The sequence below is a fragment of the Peromyscus maniculatus genome, chromosome 1 (genome assembly GCF_049852395.1).
Source record: "Peromyscus maniculatus bairdii isolate BWxNUB_F1_BW_parent chromosome 1, HU_Pman_BW_mat_3.1, whole genome shotgun sequence".
Taxonomy (NCBI): domain Eukaryota; kingdom Metazoa; phylum Chordata; class Mammalia; order Rodentia; family Cricetidae; genus Peromyscus; species Peromyscus maniculatus.
The window spans coordinates 82,572,589-82,597,578 of record NC_134852.1 but is presented as its reverse complement, the minus strand read 5'-3'; the positions used below and the strand labels follow the sequence as shown (position 1 = coordinate 82,597,578).

At 41.2% G+C, this 24,990-nt stretch overlaps 1 long non-coding RNA gene across 2 annotated transcripts; it reads right to left on the bottom strand.

Annotated features, from left to right (window-relative positions):
• Positions 1 to 452: 452 nt before the first annotated feature.
• LOC107402945 (uncharacterized) lies at positions 453 to 9,060 on the bottom strand. 2 transcript variants are annotated; one of them, XR_013042409.1, is made up of 3 exons: positions 8,708 to 9,060; positions 8,014 to 8,194; positions 453 to 3,692 (listed from the first exon to the last, which is right to left on the bottom strand). It is a non-coding gene; the product is annotated as an uncharacterized LOC107402945 (long non-coding RNA). The 2 variants fall into 2 exon arrangements; XR_006068435.2 differs by lacking the exon at positions 453 to 3,692 and adding an exon at positions 6,396 to 7,778.
• Between the last annotated feature and the right edge of the window lie 15,930 nt (positions 9,061 to 24,990).

The following is a 24,990-nucleotide window of genomic DNA, read 5'->3' as shown; positions in this document are numbered from 1 at the left end:
CTTAACTCATGTCATTTCTACTATTTTCTATTGGTCACAGCAAGTCATAGGGGAAGCCCTAGATCAAAGGATGAATTTATATATTCTTGTCCTTCAGCCATATGACAAAAATAAATATGAAGGGGTGATGAAAAGTTGGTTATAGTAACATGGGTTTGGGATATGGCTCAGTTGCTAATGTGCCTGCCATATGAGCACAAGGACCTGAGTTCAGATCCCTATAACCATGTAGGAAGTTGCGGTGATGATGCTTATCTGCAATACCGGAAGTGGGAAGGTGGTGCCAGGAGGACCCTGGGGCTGTGTGCCTTAGCAGTCTAGAGAAACAGGTTCAGTCGAAGAGACTATCTCAAAAAATAAAGTACAGAGTCATGGAGGAAGACAACTGATTGTGATTTCTGGCCTCCATCCTCAGTTGTACATACATGAGTATGTACCATGTAGACATATGTGTGCATGCACATACAAGCATGTATACATACATATACACAGCAAATGGATTACAGTAATCAACAAACCTACTGAGAAGAAAATGCTGATAATCACAAGAAGATAAAGTATATTTATCTACAGCCAGTGGCTGTGGCGCACGCCTTTAATCCCAGCACTCAGCGGATCTCTGTGAGTTCAAGGCCAGCCTGGTCTACAGAGCAAGATCCAGGACAGAAACCAAAAACTACGTAGAGAAACCCTGTCTCAATAAACCAAATGGTAACATCAATATTAGTTCTTCACCTTCATTTTACCAACATAGAAGCCAGTGATTTGAATGTGGTCCCTTAATAAATACTTGTAAAATTGTATTTCATCAAAGTCGGGTCAGTGAAAAAAGGCACTTACCACCCAACTCTAGAGACCTGGATTTGATCCCTTGAATCTACACAAAGATGGAAAGAGAGAATCGTGTCTGCAAACTTGTCCTCTGACCTCCACACCTGTGTTTGGACACACACGTGGCTTTCCCACCCCACACACATAGACACAATAAGAAGTATGTTTTTAAATTTAGAAAAGTCACAGTAGGAAAAAACCCTGTTGACTTTAGTTTTCTGTACTTTTTAAAGACAATATTCTCGGGGGGAGGGGAAATGTGTTATTGATATAAAGTGAAAAGCTAAATGTGAAATGTTGACTTTAATGAGTAAAAATAGTTTTACTATGCCTGTTCACATATCTTGCTATGGAAGTTCCTTTAAAACTTTGCAAGCCCTTATAATAAGGACACATAGGCCAACCCTTCCCCCCTCGCCTGCTCATGTTCCTCTTCAAAGAGGCCTAGAGAAACGCTTGGGTAAAGCGTCTCAACTGGTCCATCCTTACAGAGACTGGGTTCCTTCAGAGTGGATAATAGCCTCCCAAGTCCAGGCGTTGATTTACCAGGAAGAGCATAGCTTAGAAACAGAAAAAAATAACCCTGGCAGTAATCAAACCCTGTGAATTCCTGGCCCTGTTCCTCGGGGGCCCAGTGGGGCCCCCTCAACTGGGCCAACCCCACGCAGTGCGCCCTGGATTGGTGGTCCTCTTATCAAGGAAAATTCCACCCATGCGGCCAAAACACACAGAAGGAAGCACACAAGAAAAATGTGAATCTAATATGCAAGCCTGGGGATTGAGTTTTATAAAAAGCAAATAAGCAAAAAAGGGAAATTTTTCTTCCCCGTTTTTCCTACTTCACAGGACAAGAAATAATGAGGTGAATCCTCATCAAATCTGAGTGGCTTTACTGTGTATGGTGGCATGTTAGGCAACCAAAGAGACGCTTTTGATCATTTCTCCTAATTTCGCTCTGTAAACAGTTTAAATTCGATGTAATAAAAAAAAAATCCCCTTTCTCACTATTTAACTTTTATTCAAATACTAGAAGAGTTGTGTATATTAAAGACAGGCCAATGAAAGAATTCCCGAAGCTTCCTTGCTGGACCTTATCTTGTGTTAAGGTGCAGTGCCAGGATCCAGACCTACAGCCATAAAACACTGAGTTCTTTGAAGCAACAGGATGGTTGTGTGCTCGAATCCTTTAATCCACTAGTGTTTAGGAAGCAAATCCTTCAGATTTCTGAAGATGGGAGCAGATGGCTGTGTCACGCTTTGTCCGGATCAGTCTCCTGGGCTGTGTTGATAGGCTGGGGTTTTCATTATCAAGGCCATCTCTAGTATCACATTTTTTTTTTCTCTACATTTTTCTGTATGTATGTAATATTCCTCTCCATTTTCTCCTCACAACTACCTGTTAAGTAACTCTTTGAAGGGTCTGCAGATGCTCAATGTGTGTCCGCACACAACTGGAGCAGCAAAGCTGTGACGGTGCTCATGACCACCCCTAAAGTTTCACTGTGACCCTGGACTGAGAAAATGTGAAAGTCCTTACTAAATGCTGCGTGACTGTCAGTTTCGCACGTGTCTTCCCACAGAACACTGGAAATTAGTTCACAGATGGCAACCAAGAGAGTCTAGCAACCTCACTCATGCTTTTCTTTGCAGCCATGTTGCTCTGGACTAGAGGAGAGCGATTGGAGGTAGGGGCGTGGCGTGGAGGGACTCAGTGAGACGGGAATCCAAGCGGCTTTGTAGACACAGCTGCAGCATTCTGTAAACACACGCCTTGCTTCCAGTGACTTGAAAAAGGCAAATTCATGTGAGTTATTTTGCCATAAAAGGGAATCAGCCTTCAAGTTCATTTTCCTGAAGTCCTGTGAAGCTGAATGACCACAACACTCCCTAAGGTCCAGAGCAAAGAATCTCCTTCCCCTCCCACATGCCAACCCCTCAGAAAAGAGTTTTCCCACCAGAAGCTCAAATAATTAAAACCATTCTCCGAACAGAATGCAAAATTTGGATAAGAGGAGCCTGTTTGCAGGGGCGGTGGGGCTGCATGTTTACCTTTTGATGCTACACTAACTATGAAGCTGTCATATTTGGAAGTTAATTACACACGATACTAAAGGGTGCAGGGGTGGTGTGTTTGGAGGGTGGCGTGTTTGGCGTGTGGCGCTTGTTTACCCTGCATCTTCCTTTGTTCCTTAACTTTAGGAAGAGGCCTGAAAAGAGACCCCAGCCTGCAGGACGGCACTGGCAGTCTCTGAACTGGAGCCTTGCTTCTTAAACCCTGTCTAGGTAAATTACCTTTCCAGTGTGAGTATTTCCTTTGAGGAGAATCCTGGGGAGGAGCCTCCAGGGAACAGGCTAACTTTTTAATGGCTCGCTCAGATTAAGGGGAAGGAAATGTGAAGTCCTTGGGGGAGGCACTTCGCTAGGCCGTCTGCATCCTGTAATTCTTCCTGAGTCCGTGAATCATACGTTTAAGACTCCTTTTCAAGGGCGTTTGTCTTCCTTTAAGAGAAGTCCAAAGCAGAGAAGATGAGGTTTAAAATAGGTCTCAATCAAGCGTCTGCCATAAAATCAATTGTGTGGTTGTCGCTGTCTACCCTCGGAAGGTTGCTTCCAGCTGCCTATCTTCCGTTGCTAAGCAGGATACTTCAGGCGACTGCATTCTGGCTTCCCTTGGGTTTCAGAATTTTGAGAATTTTTTGTCTCTTCCTAGTGTCTGCAGACTATGCTGTATACAATTTCCCCATCATCCCCTGCGCCAGAGACTAATTTCCCATGTGCCGGGAACATCAGAAGGGCTCAACTGTTACAGCAGCCTTCCTCCGAATAATTTTAGGGAGAGATCTTGCTTTTAAAACAGCACCCTAAATAAAAGCATTCAACACGTAGACAATTAGTAACTACATTGATAGCAATTCCACAAAGCCATCAACACCTTTCTAAACAATCTCTGCTGTGTCTGGCTTTATCCCAGGATAAAGCATTAGGTCCTTCAAGCCTCTGTATAATTAAGAAGTAACAAGAACCCAGTTCCTAAAGGTCTACGGTATTCCAGTAGCAAGAGCTGCAGCAACAAATTGCATTTTACTGAGCATCTACTAAAGGGTGAATTTGAATCTTTAAAGATACTGTTAAAAGTAGAAAAGCCTATTAGAGTGTGACAAGGATGTGTACAGGATCCTGTATACAGGATGTGGAATAGTCACAGAAATCACAGCACCAGGGTAGAGCATGCATATCAATTGTGGACTATGGCCAGGCACCTCCTGTCAATGTAAGTCATAAATGAACTCCTTGGATGCCAGATATTGATGATGGGACACATGTTGAGAAAAGGAAGGGAATGGAAATGTCCTTTTATCTCAATTGTGTTATAAAACTAAAAATGCTCTGAAAGGGGGTATGTTTTTAAAGAACCAAATAGGATCACACAAAATGAACTTAGGCTGTTTTTAAATTAACTGGATTCTAGGCTAGGTTGGTTTAGACAGTTTGCCACACCCAGTCCTGTAAATTCATATTCTACAAATCTGTAGGAAGCAGGCTTTGGTTACACATACCTGAAAACCGGTCTCACCCAGCTTGAACTGATTTGCAGCAAAATGAGATGGGAACTGGTGTGCATTGTGTGCAGTCTTTTTATTTCCTCTCTCCACAGCCCTGTTCAAAGGTGCTTAACGACCGTTGACAGAGTTCTGCTTAGACCCCACTGGTGGTGGTCATGGTGGCTAGCACATGGATATGTACTTATATCAACTCCAAAACACCAAGGATTTTGAAAGCCAAAGAAGATCTCCCCTCAAGACTTTTGCGTGTCAAATACATTGAAATAGTGTGAAATAAGGAAAGAAGAAAAGAATAGAACAGAAAAAAAAAACCACCTATACTCTGTTTTATCCCTTTCTTTATCTCTTCAGTCATCACCTTGATTTTCCATTATTATAATGCTCACTTCTCATTGAAATTTATTGTCAACATAAAGAGGGAGAATTTAGCAATACAACTGTAATTCCTACTTATATATGATTTAATGATTTTTAGCATGAGTGTCTATGGTTCACATTTTGTTTCTATAGCAGACTCCAAAGAGTATGTATCAAAAAATACATCTTTCTTTCCTTTTATTCTGGGTATAAAAGTAAAACTTGTGAGGTTAAATATTTAATGATTAGTGGTTTATTGAAAAAAAGAAGAGGGTAGAGGGAAGAAAAGAAGAAAAGAGGGAGGGAGAGAGGGAGGGAGGGACGGAGGGAGGGAGGAAGAGGAGGGAATGAAGCATATCCTGGTCCATCGAGTCTATGTTAAAATGTTTCTCACCATTCAAGAAATCTTAAGAGGAAAAATGTCATTGGCAAATTTTAGTTTTTTCAAACTTCTACCCAAGTGCATAACAGCATAAATTTCAAGTCTAAGTACTGTGAGAGCAAAATATTTAAATTTCCTACGTTTTTGGTTTAGTGCTGATTTCTATAAAAATCTGCAATATTACATAGTCCCATATTATAGAGATTATAAATACAAATATTTTATTACTTATGCATAAAACATGATTTGTTGGGGATATAAAGCATGACATTCTCAGGTACCACTGCTACTTGATTGTTCTGAGTATTGGCTTTCTGACAGGGTTTGGAATGAAGCCATTTTTATTAATTTAGTTATTTTTGCTGATATAAAAGCCCGTCTATCATGTTAATGATGTATCGGTCTGCGGTCCCACCGAACAATAATTACAGAATGTCCCTAATAGTAAATCATTTGTCACAATCACTGCTCAGTACAACAACCTTCTGTGGAGCAGGGAAGACATTATCTGAATAGCAATACACCTTTAGGGGAAGTGATTAGAGGGACCCTGGGCAACACCTGAGAGTCAACTTGCCAACATTCTTCCCCAGGTCTCAGTTAGTGGGCCGGCTGAATGTTCGCCAGTGTTAGTGTGAAACACAAACTTGTGCCCAGGAAAGAATAAACAAGGGTTAACCTAAAGCTAAAGAAGAAAAGCCCCCCCCCCTCTCTCTCACACACGCACGCACACACACACACACACACACACACACACACACACACACACACACACACAGAGGGAGAGGGATAAAGAGAGTCATTTCACCAGAATAGTGATCAGATTCTTCTTGGGGAAGGGTCACTACTTCAGTTGCTCTGTATCACTATTTATATGTCACCAAAAAAAAAACAAAAACAAAAACAAAAAAAAAACCAACCAAACAAACAAACAAACAACATTTATCGCATGATTCTATATGCAGGGACACTGAGGAGAATGAAGACTTCATTTACTAAAACAGTTTTCTGTTCTTGACAGAATGGAGTAGCAGGTACAGAGATGTCTCACTTATTTCCTGTTCTTACATGTGAATGGCTTTCTCCCTGTCTGGGTTCTCCATGCAGAGTGGGGGTATAATGGTCTCCTCTGGACACAAATATTATTACCCAAAGCCCAGACTTCCTATCAAGATGTCTTTTAAGCACTTAACATAATAAATCCTTTCACACACACACACACACACACACACACACACACACACACACACACACACAAAACATAAGTAACTATTCCATTTTAAAGATTGGGAAACTGAGTAACAGAAGACCAGAGGTCAGATGCTTGTAGATTATACAGGGGAAAAGGGGATGCTTTCTTGGGCTTAGTCAATTCCCCCCTCACTGGGTCTGTCAGTAAACCACATTTATTTAGACACCCCAGTGAGGGAATCAGCAGCATTTGTTGGATATCTGTAAATTTAGTTATTGGATTTTGATGAGAAGACACCTACCATATTAGTTTATTTAACTGATTCTTAGTAAAAGAGTACCTAACACATTAGTTTGGCAATGATGTCTCATTTTCAGAGATTGAGCAGCCCAATTTTTAGTAGGTAAAGCTAAGATTCCAGTTTCAATACAGGTCTTTGACCTTATGGCTGTATGGTGACACACTGTCTCACCTTACATTCTGGTAGGAAAAGCTGCCCTGGCATTGAGTATTGGAGTCCTATATAGCTTTGCTGGGATGATGGGGGTCCAAAAGCCCTGGAAAAGGACTTCCCATGATTTTAAGGATGCAACATGCTTCTCTTTTTCATTTTGAAAATTGTGGCTTCTTCATTAGACATTTTGTTGAGAATGGAATGGAGCATACACATGTAGAGAGAATCCGGGAACACTTATCATTAAGCCCGATGACTTAAACGTAGTCTCTGGCTCAATTAAAGTGGAAGGAGTGGCAGGAGCCATCAGCTGTGGAATGCTTTGAAAAGCCCTCACTGCGGAACAGGAGGCTTTCTGAAACACCCACAACAGACCAGAAATTGATGCTGATGAGAATGTGTGAGGTCCAAAATCCACACATCCAAAATTGAAATCCTAAGACTCAAGGTAACACCGAAGAAAATAGTTTGTAAGCTTCCTCTCCTCAAGACATTTATTACTCATTTCCATGATTCTTCATTTGATTTTTGAGATAGGGTCTTATGTAGACTAGACTTCTTTCAACCTCTCCGTGTACTTGGGGGTAACCTTGAACTCCTGATCCTCCTGATTCCACTGTCTGAGTGCAGAGAGTGCAGTACTAACCTCCCAGTTATTCACAATCCTGCGAGTCTTCGGAGGAAGCCAAGAGGCAATCAATGGTCGAGCTGTTTTAACGCCCCCAGGACCAACCCTGAACTATCAGTGAAGTATAACATGGAGAGTTTTGACCACCAGCGTTACAAAAAGAGAGACCCTTCACTCAAATTTGCAACCAGTTACCACAGGATACCAGACAGTTGGAATTTGCTGAACCTTCCCTTCAGGCTTTCTGCACCCTTTTCTCACAGTGGCCTGATGTTCCGCCTTGGAGACCTTACAGCTGCTCTCGGGGGAAACTGGTTCAAAGGCACATGCATCCTTGACATTGCTGCCATCTTGTCTAAAGGGGTGAAGTTCTATACCGGGAGGAAAAAAAAGTTAAATGGCTTCCTTTTGCCCCAACCTCACTGTCCCCTACCCCTGTGTTCTGTCCAGAAGAAAAATCCCTCAGCCGCAATGGTTGTTTTTATTAAATTCTCCTCAATAAAAAGCTCAGGCAGGATTTATTAGGTACTCAGGGCGGACGTTTAGTATTTCGCCAGTTATTAAGTGAAAATCAATAGAAAGCAAAGAAAATGGAAGTCACCGTACTGTTAGCGCGCCGTTGTCGCCCAGATATTATGTCGGCTGTCTTGTAGATTCATGACAGACGAAAGAGGCCGGGAGAGAAGTTTCTGCTTACATCGCAGGAGCCAAAGTGGGGTTATTCATTAGAGCAGGCAGCCGGCCAGATGGATTTCCAGTTCAGTTTTACCATTTATCTTTAAAACGCCTGTATCGAGTGAGAAAGAACACTGATATTATGTGATATCAATGGCAGGTTTATGTATCTAAATCAGGATTTATTGTTATTTTGTTCCAAAGACCTTTTTTTCTCAAGAAATACCATTTCGGTAGAAGAAAATAATCGCTAAAACCTTGTCAAAGATAACCTTTCGTGCTATCCCTGTACCCCTCGCTGTAAAACAAATAGAGCCCGGTGTATAAACAGTTTTAACCACATCCTTACAAATCATCTCCACTCAATCCATTCCCGCCCCCATTTCAATATCTATTTTTTTAAGGCTGTAAACATGATTTGGGGTCATTTTGTGTTTTCTTTGGTTGGTAGTTTGACTCTAACTAATGCGAGCGCTTATTTTAATTGTGTTTAGAAGCCGTAGCTCTTTTCCGCCCTTCTGTGGCATGCTGTGTATCGCTCCAGAAGCATTCTTCAGAAAGCTAAGTACTCTGTTGTTCTTTTCTTCCCCAGCCTTAGGATGAACTTCAGCATCAAAACACTCACCATTTTTTCCAGCTACTTCAGAATCCTTAAAAGCAGAGACGCTTTTTTTTTCCCCTCTTGAGTTGTTGACTTACTTATTGGGTAGCTTCTGGTTTTCTTCTCCTCTGAAGGACAGATCATAGTGGACTGGATCGGGTCTGGTCAATTCTGCTAAGTAACTGACACGAACGTCTGCTAGAATGAGCACGCTGTATAAATAGCTCTCAAGAAAGAGAGTACAATCCATTTATTTGTAAAATTCCATTAGCGACACATTATGATTGGGAGAAAAATTACATCTGGATTTTGATTGACGCTCTTGCTAATAGGACATTGTGGATACATTTTTTTTTAAAGCTACCTTATTTTCGTTGCCTTTTTCCCCTTTGTGTTTATGAGAAGAAATGGTGAGTTTAGTTTTATACAGACCAACATTAGATAGCAAGCAGGAACGTACAGTCCTGTGTCAAGTTCACAATGACAGCAAAGAGAAAATATCTAAAACATTGAATGATTCTACCAGCTCCCACTGAACAAAATGTATATTATATGGCAAATCAGAGGGAAACATGTCTTTACATAATTGTTCCCTGATATTTTTTCTTTATCTACTTAGGCAAATTATTTAACCAGATTGAAAAACTCACTTTACCAGATACACTTTCTTGCATTTTTCTTTTCAAACGTGCTGCCTATCTTCATTTTTCAAGTTTGTTCACAATCAGAAATGTATCTTCTAGTTAGATGGCATCCTTTGATCAAAACATGAAAATAACTTTGTAAATCCCCAGCTACTTTAACAGAGTCCTTCTAGAATTCTGTATGTACTCAGGTAAGTGTGCTTGGCCCTGCTGGTGGAGAGACAGTGAGCTGCTGAACGAGCAGGCCCTGGGATTGGATGCACTTGTTCAAATCACAGCTGTCATTCACTAAGGCTGACTGGGAAAGTTATTGTAAGGTCTATGCTCAGGTCTCCCTGATGATGAGGGCAATAGTCAGTTTGACTTTTTCTTTTCTTTTCTTTTTTTTCCTTTTTTTTTTTTGCCAAATATGTAGACTATCATTTGCCTGGAATGAGGTCCTAGAAGTTTGAGGGAGCTGTGAGTTTTGAGAGAACAGAACGCTTCCCACATGAGGCTGCGGTTTTCTAACAAAATGGGACGTAATCCCAGAGGGGATTCAATAATCCCTCTGCTTTCACATCCACCACAATATTAATGGGGAAAACCAGAAGCTCGAGTTTCAAACATGAGCGTTCCCCTCAACCAAAATGCTGAATTGAAAAAATTTGGCTTAGGAAATCTTTTCTTCTCAAGATTAACATTCAGTCTGAAACAACAACAACAGTCATAATAGTGTCTAAGTATAACCACAGTATTATTGATTTATTAATCACTATGGTGATTTGGTAGCATTGAGGCTTAGTGTCTGATGGGGGACCTGTTTATAGACAACTTAACTTGTTGAAAAGACGCTAACATTTTTATTCTAAAACATTAGTAACACATGCAGTTATGAGAATGAAATGATAGTGCTAATTAACATGGCTTGGGCAGTGGAAACAAAGGAAATGAAAGTTGATGACTTGGATCTCATAGCCTCCACGCCTCTTGTCTCTGGAAGACACACAAAGCTGTAATGCATTACTTTATAGTTCGTTTGTTTTTTTGTTTTTTGTTTTGTTTTGTTTTTGGTCGTGTTTACTTCCCCAGACATTATGGTTTCTCACTTTGAGTGAGTATAGTGTCCTTTCTTGATTCCCACTGGGGAATTGGGGACTGAAAAGGGGAGACTAGATTGTACTTATCAAAGGAAAAACAATACATCACGTAGTCAGGCTATTGGGAAAATCGATGTGATTTTAAAACATAGCAGATGGTGGAAGAGTCACCACTGTCTGATTCAGAGCATGCTCAAAGGCACTCTTCACTTACTTTCTTTGGACTAATTTGTGTGAGTACCAAAGGCAGGGAGAAGAAGAACATGGGTTAGTGTTGGGCTGCCTGGGCCTATGCACTTCTCTTGGTCCTCACTAGCCAGAAGGTCTTGGCTAGTACTTTAACCTCTTGATGCTTCAGGTTTACATTTGCTGTAGTGGGATAGCATTCAGTACCCATCCCTGTACTGAGATGAACAGTCCTTACTCCAGCAATAGTGAGAGCATACTTCTAAAGTGTTTACTAAACACTCAAGGAAGGATTTTGACATTGCTTGCTTCCTGTGGATACAACATGATGCTGACTCACCCAGAAGTCAAGTCCTTGGGCTACCTAAGATGATGGTTATTAGGTAACATGGATAATCATACAGTGACCTCCGCTTGAGAGGGCGGGGTAATAGAAAGGATGGTTGGGATCTCGGGCATGTACTGCTCTGTCTTGCTGATGAACTAACTCTTTATGAACTCATGGGTCATGCATGAGTAGGAAAATCTGCTTGAGGAAATAATACAGAAGCTAAAAAGTCTATAGCTAACTCAGAAATCAGAGTTGACTGTTGAAATATCCTTGAATGTCCAATACAGACTTGCCAAGGGATGACAGGTCTACAACTGCATCTTTCCAAATGTGGGTCATTTACCATGTACAGATGTTGAGAGCTGGAAATGCAGCTAATACATGCATAGTGTTATATCTGTTTAATTTCTTTGTCCTTTCAACAGCAATATAAGCCAAGTGGCTAATGTAATGGTCATCACAGATTTAAGTAGAGAGAAAAATGTGCTCAAAAGAGCAGAGATGAAGAAGTTTTTCCCTACTGAAGAGCCGAATGGATTCATGAAGGGCAAGACTGGAAAATTAGCCGAGGACACATGGACCTTTCCGAAAAGTTCAGGCTTTGACTGGGGCTAGGGAAACCTGGGGATGATGGCTAGAAAATGGGTGATGCAATCAGACCCACTTTAACAAAATCCACCCCCTTAACCCTCCCCATAGTTCTAAGAATAGCTAGCTAGAATCATCGGCACCTGGTAGCTTACAGACTTTCCCGATAATCAATGGGAAGGACAGATCTATGGAAGCCTGTATTCCTTCTTAGGTGGTTTTATTTTGTCCTCTACTCAGCAACCTGTTTTCTTGCCAATGCCCCAGTTCTGCACTTTGGGAGACAAGTCAGATTGAAGTAAACCACTCATACATCAGTGCTCAGACCCATTCACAAGAAACTTACACATATCAACTTGGAAAACAGCAGCAGGTTACTTCTAATGAAATCCTTCCAGCTCCTTTGCTAACGCGTCACCTGCTTGCCAAAGCTCAAAGCATCCTGTCTTGGTCCCTCTTTGCTCCCCACTTCTGGCACATCAGTTATCTCTTCTTTCAAGTGCTGGTGGCATCCTGAGCTTGCCCGTGCACTGAGAGGAATGAGTGATGAACCTGCCTCCCATGGCACTGCTGCTTCCTTATGTGTCTGAACGCATATCAGGCATTTGGAAAGGAGAATCTGGGTGGGGTGGGGGTGTTGGCTGCTGACTGCTGACAATTAGTTTGAGACCTGACTCTCCATAGCAGATAAACAATGCCATTTTTCCAGGTAGGAATGAGGAAGCTACATTGCTTCTCAATCCTGGAGCCAGCCCTTCTTTCCAACATAAACACACATATACATATTTACAAACACACACACATGAATACACATACACATACAAAACATACATGCACATAAACACATATACACACCTACACACATATATACACATACATATATACAAAAACACACCTACACACCTACACACATATATACACATACATATATACAAAAACACACCTACACACCTAAACACACACACACACACACACACACACACAACTTTAACCCAGTGATTCAGTAAGAACATTTCAAACAAACGCTAACATCTGATTTGATTGGATCAAGCCATTTTCTCTTTCGTTTTTAAAAAGGGGGGATTATTAATAAAATCACACTTCTGTAAAAGAGGAAAAAGCAGGGGATGTGAACGTGGCACTAATTTAATTACACACCAGTGCTGTAAGACACTAATGTAAATATTCTGGTGAGCAGGCCTAGGATACTTGAAGCAATTACTTAAGGGCTCCCTTTCAAAGAATCTCTTCCTTTTTTTATTAAATGCCTTTTAACATTAGCACTTTCTTCCTGACAAATTAAATGAAATTTCATTACTCTCCCTGACTTAATGGCATGAGGCTCCCGCTGAGGTGAGAGTTAACCCTCCTTGGACAGCTGACGGGGGCTCCGACATTTCATCAAAAGGCCACTGTCCTACCACACAAAACAAAGGGAAGGGAAGAACCCTTTGTATTTTGCCAGCACTTACAGGGTTCTTCGTTCCCTTAATGTTTTTTCAGCTGTGAGCCTTGAAAAAAAAAAAAAAAACTAAAACTAAAACTAAAAAAAAACCCTCTAGTTTTGTTTTCCAGAGCTCTCAAGTTCATAGTAAAAGTGGGGGGGAAGGAAAGGGGGGGAAGAAGAAGGAGGCAGAGGAAGAAAGAGGAGGAGGGAGAAGAAGTGTGTGTGTCTGTGTGTGTGTGTGTGTGTGTGTGTGTGTGTGTGTGTGTGTGTGTGTGTACGTGCAAGTGACTGAAAACTAAATAATGAAAGGCAACAATAATAGTCATTTGAGGCTCTCATATCTTTTTAAACTTTGATCATACTTACCGTGTTGAAACTTCACAGAATTCTACCAAGTCCTCATATTGTCCCCACTAGAAAATGAGGACATTACGGTGGGCGCTTAAGGAACTTCACTCAAGGTCACACAGGGAGTGAGCAGCAGAGGTGGGGTTCAACTCAGTCAGCTGGTGGCTGTCACATCCATATGCGGGTGGCTATGCAATACTTGGCCCCGTGCAGGCTGAAGTCTTCCCGTATCCTTTATGTATGTGGACAATTACAGTCAGAGGTGTGAGGCCATGGTCTCAAGGTCCCACATTCACTTTCTATCCAGGATCTCTGGCTAGTCTTGTTTCATCGGGACACAAGATTCAGAATTCAGTTTTCAAAATGTGGACTCCGGGACAGTTCCGATGTAGCCCTGCTTTATTCCACCCGTTATGGAGGAAGACAATGTTCAAATGTCCTAATGCGCTCTTAAAAGACACAAAGAGTAGCAAGTTTGGGAGCCAAGCTTCACGGTTAAAAGCATGGGAGAATTCTGCATGACGGAAGGATGAGCTGGAGTCCTTGTTCTACAGAGAGCTCAGGGCTCGTGAACTATGAATGAGTATAGGTTTTGCCAAAACAGCAGTTCGGAAACACCAAAAGAGCTGACATGGTGACTAATGCCTGTAATCCCAGCACTTGGGAGGCTGCGGCAGGAGGCCTGCCTCTTGCTGGAGACCAATCCGGACTACCTAGAGAGACCTTGTCTCAAAGACAAAACAGGAAGGAAAACCTACGGGTTGTACAGTGGTAGAGTATTTTCATGGAGTGAATGAGGCTCTGGGTTCCAACCCTAGAACCCTGCCACCCCTCCCCCCAAAAAAATCGATTAAGAATAAATACTGCTAAACTTACCCTATTTTTCTTTGTTCTTTTTGTTTGGTAATGAGGTGGGGGCTGACTCCAGAGTAACACTTTCCTATTCAGTTACACTCTAGCCCCAAATTTGTTCTGGTTCTAAAATGCGTTTGTGCTGCAGAATTCACAGGGGCACACTCCTGGGGTCAGTTTAACAGGCTGAGGACGGCTTAAGATGCAGTTTCCTAACTAGTGTCCCTGGAGTTTTGACTTACTTTTTGTTGGAGGAAATGGCTGGGTCTTCTGAGAACCAAATTTTACCCCCTGTATTTTTCAGAGTCCACTGGCGTTTCCTCCTACAGAACTAAGTTCCCATCTCACTCTTACTTTGTATTAAAGCTTAGCATGTCTTGCGTAGATTTTCTGATGAACGACCACCTAGCCATTCCCAACTTCAGACCTGCTAACTTGGATTGTGTCTTCCAGATGGCTTTATTTCCCTGCTCTCTGACTCCCGAAATGCTGCTCTGAGCAAAACTGATTTTCTGTCCACATCCTCAGTAGCTCCGACTTCTTGGTACCCTGTTCCGTCTTACCCAAGGACCGTCCTTTCTAAGACCCCAGGGTATGTGGAAGAAAAAATAATCAGTTCAAAGTTCAGACGACAAATGTTTCCAGGAGGATCCTCCCCCTCCCCTTGGTTGTCCCGAAACATATGTAGCTTTAGGGATCAGTATGTCAGTGTTTTGAGAAACGCAAAGACTTAATTTATTTGCGTCCAGCTATCAGATTTTGAGGGACTGGATCATTTGTTTTCCTCTTGTGAGGTCCAGGTAAAAGTTCAATCCTTCCATGGCCGGGTGCTTCTGACAAACAAAATATCAAGAACCCAAAATAAGTATTTTATCTAAAAAATGTGAGCTATCCCAACACAAACACAAAAAGGCGCAGCTGCCAAATTCCACAAGGGGAAAAAAAAAGAGTCGGACACCGAGCCGGGCTCCGGATCGCACTGGGGACTGATGGGTAAAGTTTGGCCAGCTGCCCTGGAGGCCTTGAGGGACACTCAATCCAATTGCAAAGCCTTAGTAGATGTGAATTTCAAGGTTACACCTGGGTGTTCAAGGGCAGGGCCAAGTGTAATCGGCACTTAGATCATAGATTAATCTTATTTGCCATCTATTAGGTTTGATTCCCCTTCCCTTCCTCCCTCCCTAAAGCCAGGATTATTGTGATAGTTTAAGATAATGGATTCTTACGGAAGAAAGGTCATGCAGGCGCAGAGATTTGGAACCTTAAGATAATATGATTAATCTAAAAGCTTCTTTCTCCATGGGGAGGGCCTCACTTTTCATATGTCTAATTGAGAGGAGAGAGAGCTGAAAGACCAAGACAGAGCATCAGAAAGTGGGTGCACGGAACAGAGTCCTTGTCAACAACTGCAATTAATTATCATTGTCGGGATGATCTTTCATTAGTTTTCACACTAATAAGATAGACTCGCCTCGTGCCCCCAGCTGATAAACCTTATTGGCAGCGTCGATAAGAACATGTCAGGATGAGGAGCCAGGATGCATGGACATCTTCATTTTACTTTAATTATTGTTTTTCCTAACTTTTCAAAACTAAATGACCAAGTGGATACCTCAAAAAGTAGTGACATGTAAGTTTTAAGACATGACATGTGATGTTTAGTAATTTAGTAATGACACGTGAGTTTCCTGAAAGTTCGGGAAAGCTGTTACCAGGCAATTGTCAGAATTTAAACAGTAAATGAATGTTAAACTATCATGAGTCCTCCAAACACCTAAGTATAAATTATGTATTTTCAGGCACGTGGTTAATGTTACTTTTACCAGTGTGAGGAAGTACACAGAAAAAGTTAAGAATGCCGTTTAATCATTAAGCATGGTAAGTAAAAGTCTTCTAGTAGCTAGTTCTCCAGCATCCACACAAAAAAATGGATAAAAAACTTATGTGGAAACATGGAGTTTTACTGTCTCATTTCCCACCACCCTTCCAGGCTAGAAACAGGTTTCTTTGGTTTTCTTTACTGTAACTGTTAAAGTGTTTTTCTCAGAGTGTCTCACTGCTATGCTGAGGATATTTAAAATGCACAGAGATCCGTATCCATGGCTTGAAACATGTATACACATCTCTATTTCTTACATATTGCAGATCACCGACACCATTAAGTTCACCTTACACTCTCTTCTCTCATTATTATTTTTTAGCCAAATCAAAATGTGCTGTTGGACGGCTGCAAATAGCACAGGGAAGGGTTTGGATTCCCTTCCAGAGAGGCTGATTTCCTCGTCAAACCTCAGAGGCAGGGCCTCACACAGAGGAAGATGGGATTTTAATATGCAGTTTGTAGTTTTCTGAGCAGACACTTCCTTTTAATTAAAGGAGAATCTTCAGTTCACTCACAAGAGAGAAAAATCAGACAAGGCCTTTCCTTAGACCAATGGCAGAATGGGAGAGGAAACCATTTCTGGGTGTGCTGGATCCCGTGAATGTAGAGTGGCTTAGATCAGAATGGGGATCCGCCATGTCATTCCAACCCATGAGGAGGTCATATACAAGGCCATCAGTGTGCACTGGGAGGTGGGGGACCTTGAACATCTTAAAGCATTATGAAATAATTAGTCCTCAAGAAGAATCATGGGAGCTGGCCCGAAAGCCAGCCGCAGCCTGACTGGAAATGCCTGTATTCAAACCATGCTAACACAAGCCCTCCACAATACAGCAGAGATAAGCAGAGCTAGCTGATGGGTAACACATGGGGAAGGAACGCACATTCCTCTGACATCAACTGCCTTCCATTGAAACACGGAAAACTTTCACTAAATAATGCAGAACGCATTGACTTCCCACCTTGACAGTGTGGTTGCCTGTGTCCAGTTCCTTCTGTAGCCTTGGGGTGCTGAGAGAGGAAAGGATTTGTATGGCTTGAATGAAAGCACTATTTCCCTGCTCCCCAAATCAGATGCAGATTTATTGTTAAAAACGACTTCCAAATTTGTGTAACGTGGAGCATTTGAGAGTACAAGAAGGCAAAATAGTCGATTTGAATGCTGACTTAGGGTCACTTTGTGACCAGAGGTTGAAATAGTTGCATTAAAAGGTTCCAGACCAACTTGTAATACTGTGGTTCTTAACAGCGATGCTGGATTTCTGTGTTTAATAATGGCAAGAGACACAAATCATGTGTGCTCCAGCCTCATTCCCTCTTCAGAACAGTCAGTACAAACAAAACACACCAAAGGAAAAATAAAACAAACACGAGTGTTGTTGTCCTCTCTCCCCACACCCACCCACCCTGCGGTTCCTTCGGAGCCGGAGACCACCAGGAAGGCCTAGTTGGGCCCTTCTGTCCCATCCCTTTTTCCCTGTCATCTCATTTCCATGTTCTGATTTTCACTCTTCTCTGAAAGAGGTGTGGGCACTCGGCAACCCTCCCCATCCATCAAAGCTTTCCCTAATATGTGATGTGTTTATTCTTCCCAGGCATGAGGCATATCACTCTCAAATGACTGACAACAATTCTAAAATGAAATGGGCCCAAAGTGGGCCAGAATAGTGATGGGGAGCCTCTCTAGTCAAACATCCAGCAAATTACTGTGAGCCCCTCCTGCACCTGCAGTGTGGAAATGTCATAAAGTAATAAACAGGGAGCCCCTCAACGTGTCAAGGGCTGGATTTCAATAGATTTGCATGTTAAAGGCACAGGACACACCGCTTTTGTGGTGATACCAAATTGCTGCTTCTATCTCTCTTCCTTATTTCCAACATAGTTCTTAGGATGTGCTGGATGATCAATGCAATACAATTATACATCGGTTTCTCCCAACGTTTTGTCTTTAAAGGACGAGTTAAGCGAAGATTAAAAGAAATTTGGATGGCTAGCTTTATCAGTATTTACATGGTGTCAAGTTAGAATGGATTGTGATGTGATATGTGTGTGCTTATGTTTTTTTTTAGGAAATAGTGTATAAAAGACTGAGGAAGGAAAAAATAGAGAAACAGTATAGATCATTAAGCATTGTTAAAATTTCATATTAATTCTTATTTTTCTTTGTCTGTTATTACTGTGGAAAGTGCTCAGTGTAGTAGGCTAAATGATGAATGCCCTTCAGAAGACTTCAAAAACAGATTCAACACCTCATTTTCAGTCTTTGAATCTTTACCATCTGTGACAGTTTGAATGAAATGGCTCCCCATAGACTCATAGGAAGTGGCACTATTAGGAGATCGGCCTTGTTGGAGTGGGTGTGGCTTTGTTGGAGGAAGTGTGTCACTTAGTGTGGGCTCTGAGGTTTCCAATGCTCAAACCAAGTTTGTGTTTCTCTTTTTCTATTGCCTACCAATCTGGATGTAGAACCCTTAGCTCCTTCTCCAACACCATGTCTGCCTGCACACCAACATGTTTGCCACCATGATGATAATGAACTAAACCTCTGAATTCTAAGCCAACTCCAATTGAAATGCTTTCCTTGGTAAGAGCTGCTGTGGTCGTGATGTCTCTTCACAGTAAAAAACTCTAATTAAGACACCGTCCTAAATACTAAGTCTTAAAATGTACCACCAAGCTATCCACTCCATGATAATACAATGTGGAGAGGAAAGACCTCCTTGTGTTCCATTCCCAACTGATTTGCTGAGTTCTTTTGTTCTTTATATTTATAACATAAATATAATACTAAAGTTCTACAGCTTTTTTTTCAGGGATATTTAATTATTGGGATTTTTCGGAGGGGTTAGTTCTTTCTGTCTTCACCAAGCAGAGATATAGATAGAGATGCCAAGAAGTGGAGACTTTATAAGTGCAGTTTCTAAGAAGACTTTACAAAGAGGAAAGCCGAGTGACTTTGTCAGCACAGGAAACCCAAAGTGAACTGCATCTAGAAAAGGATCAATTTCATTCAAGGGTTTACCCAGTCTTCTCTTTGGTTGATACTGTGAGCTTCACCAGGAGAAGGCAGGGTTTGGATGATATTGTCTAGAAAGTCAATAATACCTTCTTTTCTGACAGACTTAAAAATGGAAAGATTTTACTGTATAAATATCCTGTGTGTGTGTGTGTGTGTGTGTGTGTGTGTGTGTGTACATGTGTATCTGTGCATTTGATCAAACAATCCCTTTTTTTCTAGCCATTCATTTGCTTAAAACATTACATCTATTTATTTGTGTGTGTCAGTGGGTGGGTGTCATGGCACACATGTAGAATTCAGAGGGCAATTTATAGCAGTTGATTCTCACCTTCCATGATTTAGGTCCTGGAGATAAAGCCCAGGTCATCAGGCTTGGCAGCAAGCATCCTTACCTACTTCACTTAGATTATACTTTGCAGTGTTTAATAACCTTAAACTTATTTCTTGAGTACTTCTGCTTTTGAATGTGAACTTTCTATGTAGGAAGGACTTCCATCCCAGTTCCTGCATGGCACTTGGCCCAACAAAGGGATCCTGTTGAATGACATGCTTCTAAAACAAAACTGATCTCTGAAAACATTCAGGACACTAAGGAGCCGAGCACTGACCCTTTTGGCCTGTACTGAAGAGATATGGTGTGACATCCATCTGACATTCTAAGCAAGACTTACAAGAAAGTAGCCCTAATGTGTTCTCATTAGCTGAACTTTTAGGATAGAAATGAAAAAAGGTAATACCTCACCTAAAGGACTTAAGTAGAAAATAAAAAGGCTGGAGCCAGACTGTGGACCCTTAAAAATCAAAAGAATTTTCTTCCTTCAAGGTCTCCAAGGAGAAATATGATTGAAAACCAAGATGACCTTTCCTAACAAGAAAAACCATACATTTGTGTTAATGCCTTTAAACTGAAGTATATCCCAAAGTGCAACCAGCAAAGACAAGTGAGCTGGAGGACACTATGTCGGTAGGAGTCATGAATGTTTTGGGTGGGAGGGGGCATAAGCTGTTATCCTCCCCCACACAAATAGACTATTAGCTCTTGATAAAGAGATACAACATTTTAATGTCTATCCTTTTATAATCAGTCACTGTTTGAAAGTGCAGCTTTATTACCCTGAGTTCTTGACAGGCACTTGAGAAAAGGTCACATAATAAACTATGCTTATTTCTCATCTAGGGAAACAATAAGTCATCTCCACATCCATTATTCACCCAATTGTCTTCATTTTTCTTCACCTGCTGGGTTTTCAGCAATAAAGATAAATAATATTATTAAACCCGCCTAGATATTTTCAGAATGATCTAGAATTTGACAGTGCGCTGCTCTTCTGGAGATGAAGAGAGTAAATAAATGAAGAAGAATTTGCTCTCCAAGTTGTTTACAGAAATCTACTAAAGGCTATTTTTTTTCTTCCACAGAAAGTTCCATCTGGAAGTGTGGATACATGTCTCAGAAAAAGCTCCTTAAGTAAATAGAAAGCCATGGAGTAAAATTGTGTTATGTCCTTTACACTCAAAGAATACTTGTGTAATTAACCACTAGGTACCTCATTTTCCACACACAGCTCCATTGTTTTGTCACTAGTAATTCTTGTTCTGGGCTCGGTTGGTCAACTACTTTTTCAACATGCATGAAACCTCAAGTTTGTCACCGAGTACCACACAAAGTGGGTCTGCAAGTGCATGCCTGTAATCCTAGCACCCAGGAGATGGAGTCAGGAGAATCAGAAATTCAAGGTCATCCTCAGTTACATTGTGAGTTCGAGGCCAGTGTTGCCTTCATTTAATTCTGTCTCAAAGGAAAAAAAATCCTGCCCTGAACAGAAGTGTGTGTTTTATAGAAAATATTTTCAAATGTCTTACTTACGTAAATTAGAAAGTATAGTTAGAATTTCTTGGTGGCCAAAACACAGTGTTCAAGTTAGACTGCCAATGTATACCCCAACACATGCCCACATGGTGCTGGTCATTCAATCCCTGTGATTCTGTGGTCTTCGGACAATGAGTTGGGGGTGATATGCTCTGTGATACCTGGTGTGAGGCAAGTGTCCAAGCTCGAAGAGTAAATAAGATGAAGGTGGGATTTGGGTATAGACAATTTAGATTCAACAGGTGCTCTTCACCAAAAGAGCTCTTCATCACAGCAGCTGTGGAGAGGGTCAGAAGCCTTCTTGTTCTCTGACCCCCATCTGACCTATGGCAATCGGCTGTCTCCACCTGGCCCAGTCTTTATACGCCATCACAAAAATGAGATTTCACAGAACTCAGATTGAGAAGAAATGCAAAGTGGGAATGTGGAGCTCTGAGCAACTTCAGCTGTCTGGGAAAGTCTGCAGAGGAGGACAGGAGAGAGAGGAGAGAGAGGGAAGGAGGAAGAGAGAAAGACAGAGCAGGGAGATCCAGAAGGTTACCTCGAATGAATAGAACGAGATTCACCGTGTGTGTGTGTCATCACACTTAAGACAGTTTAAGTTTCTAATCCCTTTACTGGTAGGAGGTTTGATCACATTGATAAAATGTCACTATTTTTACTTGAACATTAGCATTCTTTATATTTACTGCATGTGAGATTTCATGGTGCATGTGGTACAGAAGCCCTTTAGACTCCCCTTTGGGATACACAGTAAGTGTTTCCCAGGACAGTCATGCCCTCCTCTTCCCTCTGCAGCCTCCTCCATCTTTCCTTTCCTGGATGTGGACTCTGAATAGTCTCACGTCTCTCTAGTGTGTCTCATAATACTGCCTGCTCCCAGAGCTCCTAGGCAAGGTTCTACTGAATTCAAAGCCCAGCAAAATACTCTCTCCTCTGTAGTGTCTTCCAAATAATTCAAGAAGAAATCACCATTTTCGTGCTTGTAGCCACCCTGAACTCCATAGTTACCTAGTATTATTATCATACTATGAGATGATTTAGTAAGCGTCTCCTGAAATCAGAGAGTAAACAGGCTGTGGGGTATTTATTTTTTTAACCCAACAGTTCAGAAGGTACCTTAGGTAGTATATGACTTTGTATGTCTATTCACCTCAGATAGGGCACCAAGAATAGCCCAAACAAAATCTTCTACCCTAATTAGCTTGGTGAAGCAGTAAGTTTATTTGTTACTCATAGGAGCAAGGGTAAGGGGTTACTGATAGGAACATGTGTGACTCAAAGCCAGCTGTATCACCAAAAAGCCCAGTTTAGTGTGAACAATACTTCATGAATCCCCAATTTGCAGACAGCTCCATTGAAAAGACTCCTCCTCTCCCCCAGAGATTGTTCACAGTTTGTATAAGACCAGAGATGGAACTTGAGAAAACCAAGTAGCTTTCTGAGCTTCTTGAATCTTTTAATTTTTTAAGTCACATGAGACTTCCTCCTCCCTCCGGGAGTGAATGTTTCAATACAGAGGAAGTAGCTACGCAGAACTGGGTCATAATAGGCTCTCAGAAAACCTACAATGTGTTTCTGTGACTGTAGGTAGCATGCATCATGTGTAATTTATTTGTGTGTATGTGAGAGCCTGTGAACCCTGCAAGAAAGGCTCATCGCCAGAAGTATACGAATATGGAAGTATAATATTTGATAGAGGACACAAAGGAGCATCAGAAAGCAAAAATGGAAGGATACAAGTTTATGAAGATTTTCAACAGTCAAGGTAGATCCATTTTCCCTTTTCCTCATAAAATTGCAATGGTATTTAAAATGTATAGCTTAAAGTATTAGTTTGAAACAGATTTACTTATTCAAAGTGAAGATTGACTCAATCTTGAACTTTTATGAAATATGAGTATTATCTCAGTGTGACACATAAGTGTGACCCTAGCAGGCCTGAGGCTAATGCAGAATGATCACAAGTTCTAGGCCTGCCTGGCCTATGAGATAAAATGCTGTCAAAACCATAAGCAAATGTATATGTATCTTTGTGTACATACATGTAGGGATATGTAAAATCTTAAAATGAGGAGTATGCATTATTTTTCTCAATCCAGGTAGGCATACTATTAAGGATTTGATTTCACTTGTTACTTTATTCTTATGAATAGACTGTATTTGGCAGTATGTTATTATTATTTGATGGTCAGATGCACAGTTTCATAAGAAACTCTTTTTGTGGGGAGATACTGCTCAAAGGGAATTGAATTTTAATCCAATAGGAGGGAGAACATACGTTTGCTCTCACCTACCTGTTAAGACTGTCACCTTGGCAGTGGCAGATCAGCATATCGCATTTTTTTTTGTCTGAATGTCCTCTCAGCTTAAACTCTGTGCCATCCAGTTTTGTGAGCAAACACATAGCAGATTCAGACTGGAAGAGTTGAGAGAAGTGTGGATACAGGATGCAGGATGCAGGACCGGTGTGTAAGCTCCCGAGGCCCTTCTGAGCATCGACTATATGTTATGATGAAATATTATGTTTTTGAGACAAAAATAAAATAAAAAAGATTCCCGGGTAGACTGAACACAGATATACTTGGGGGAACTTGAGCTTTACTGGGTCATGCTTCTGCAAAGAACAAAGAATGAATTATCTGAAAAAAAATAAAGAAGACACAAGTCTCCTTCAGTGCTCCCTATAGCTTCCCACTCCTGGCGTAGAAGAACATCGTAAAACATCCAGGGATCAGCAAACAGAAGGCTGTGCCTGATGCACAGCCCACTTACACAGTCGCCTCGAATCATGATTCTTCACTCAGCAGCACAGGCTTTCCCTTGCATCTACCCTACTTACATATGAAGGTTGTTGTGGAGATAAAACAAGGCTAATGTGCATGTGAGTGCTTCAAAAAGTATAAAGCACTATATAAACGTAAGATGTTATTGTAAAAGGGGAGCTTAAGACTATAGCATAAAAAGACTTGTTATAAAATAAAAGTGACTCTAGTCACTTATTTTTATGAGGCACTTTTCTCTCTTTGGAAAAATATAATTTACTAATTCAAGAGAGAGCTATTAATTTCTCAGTCCTTCACAGCCATTAACGCGGGATGATGACTTCAATTCAGTTTACAAATGGAGTGGGCATACTGCAGGGGGATGCTACTCTCAGGTTACATATAAATGGAATTAAATTAAATTAATGAAAAGAGAAGGAAAGCATGTGTAGATAAACAACTAACTCACCTCCTAAGAGGCTCAATCAATGTCTGAAGTAAGATACTAGTTAAAATACATTAGCTACATCGTATCGCCTTTCTAAGCTTTCTCCTGTGGTATTTGGGAATTATTTCTAAAATACTATTACTAATATTCATGGAGCAACTCTGTTAGCTACTTTTGCATAGCTGTGCACAAGATATTCAAATACACACACACACACACACAGAGAGAGAGAGAGAGAGAGAGAGAGAGAGAGAGAGAGAGAGAGAGAGAGAGAGAGAGGATTGATTTGGTGCAGGTATAACTTTCAAGGTCATGTCCCTGGTGACCTTATTCTTCCAGGTAAACCCCACCTTTTTAAGTTGCCACTGCCCCCAAAATCGTGTCATTAAGTTGAAAACCAAATATGTTCAATACATGAATAAATATGCATTTTAAACTCAAACTATTATGAATTAAATAATCTCCAGGTTTTTAATTCAATGGAATTTTGCAAGCCCCTGATACACCTATTATAGTCTGTCAAGGAAGAGACTTGATGATTTCCCATTGTTTTCAAGACCCCCAGTACACACGATGTAACTACAGAAAAATTCTCTGCCTGAGCAATAGAAACTAACCCCATAGCAACAGGTCTATGTGAGCCAGCTTTTGTCACCCTAACCAACACCCCCCCCCCAAAAAAAAGGTTTTCCTTTGCCTCTTTGGAGGTTTTACTCCAGGAATGATAAACAGAACCACTTACCAGGATGGCCAGAGGCAAATACATGAAAGGGGGGGATGGGATTCTGCTGTCCACTTCAGGAGCATGCTCACAATGACCCAGTGCCCTCCTCCTGGGCACTACCTCA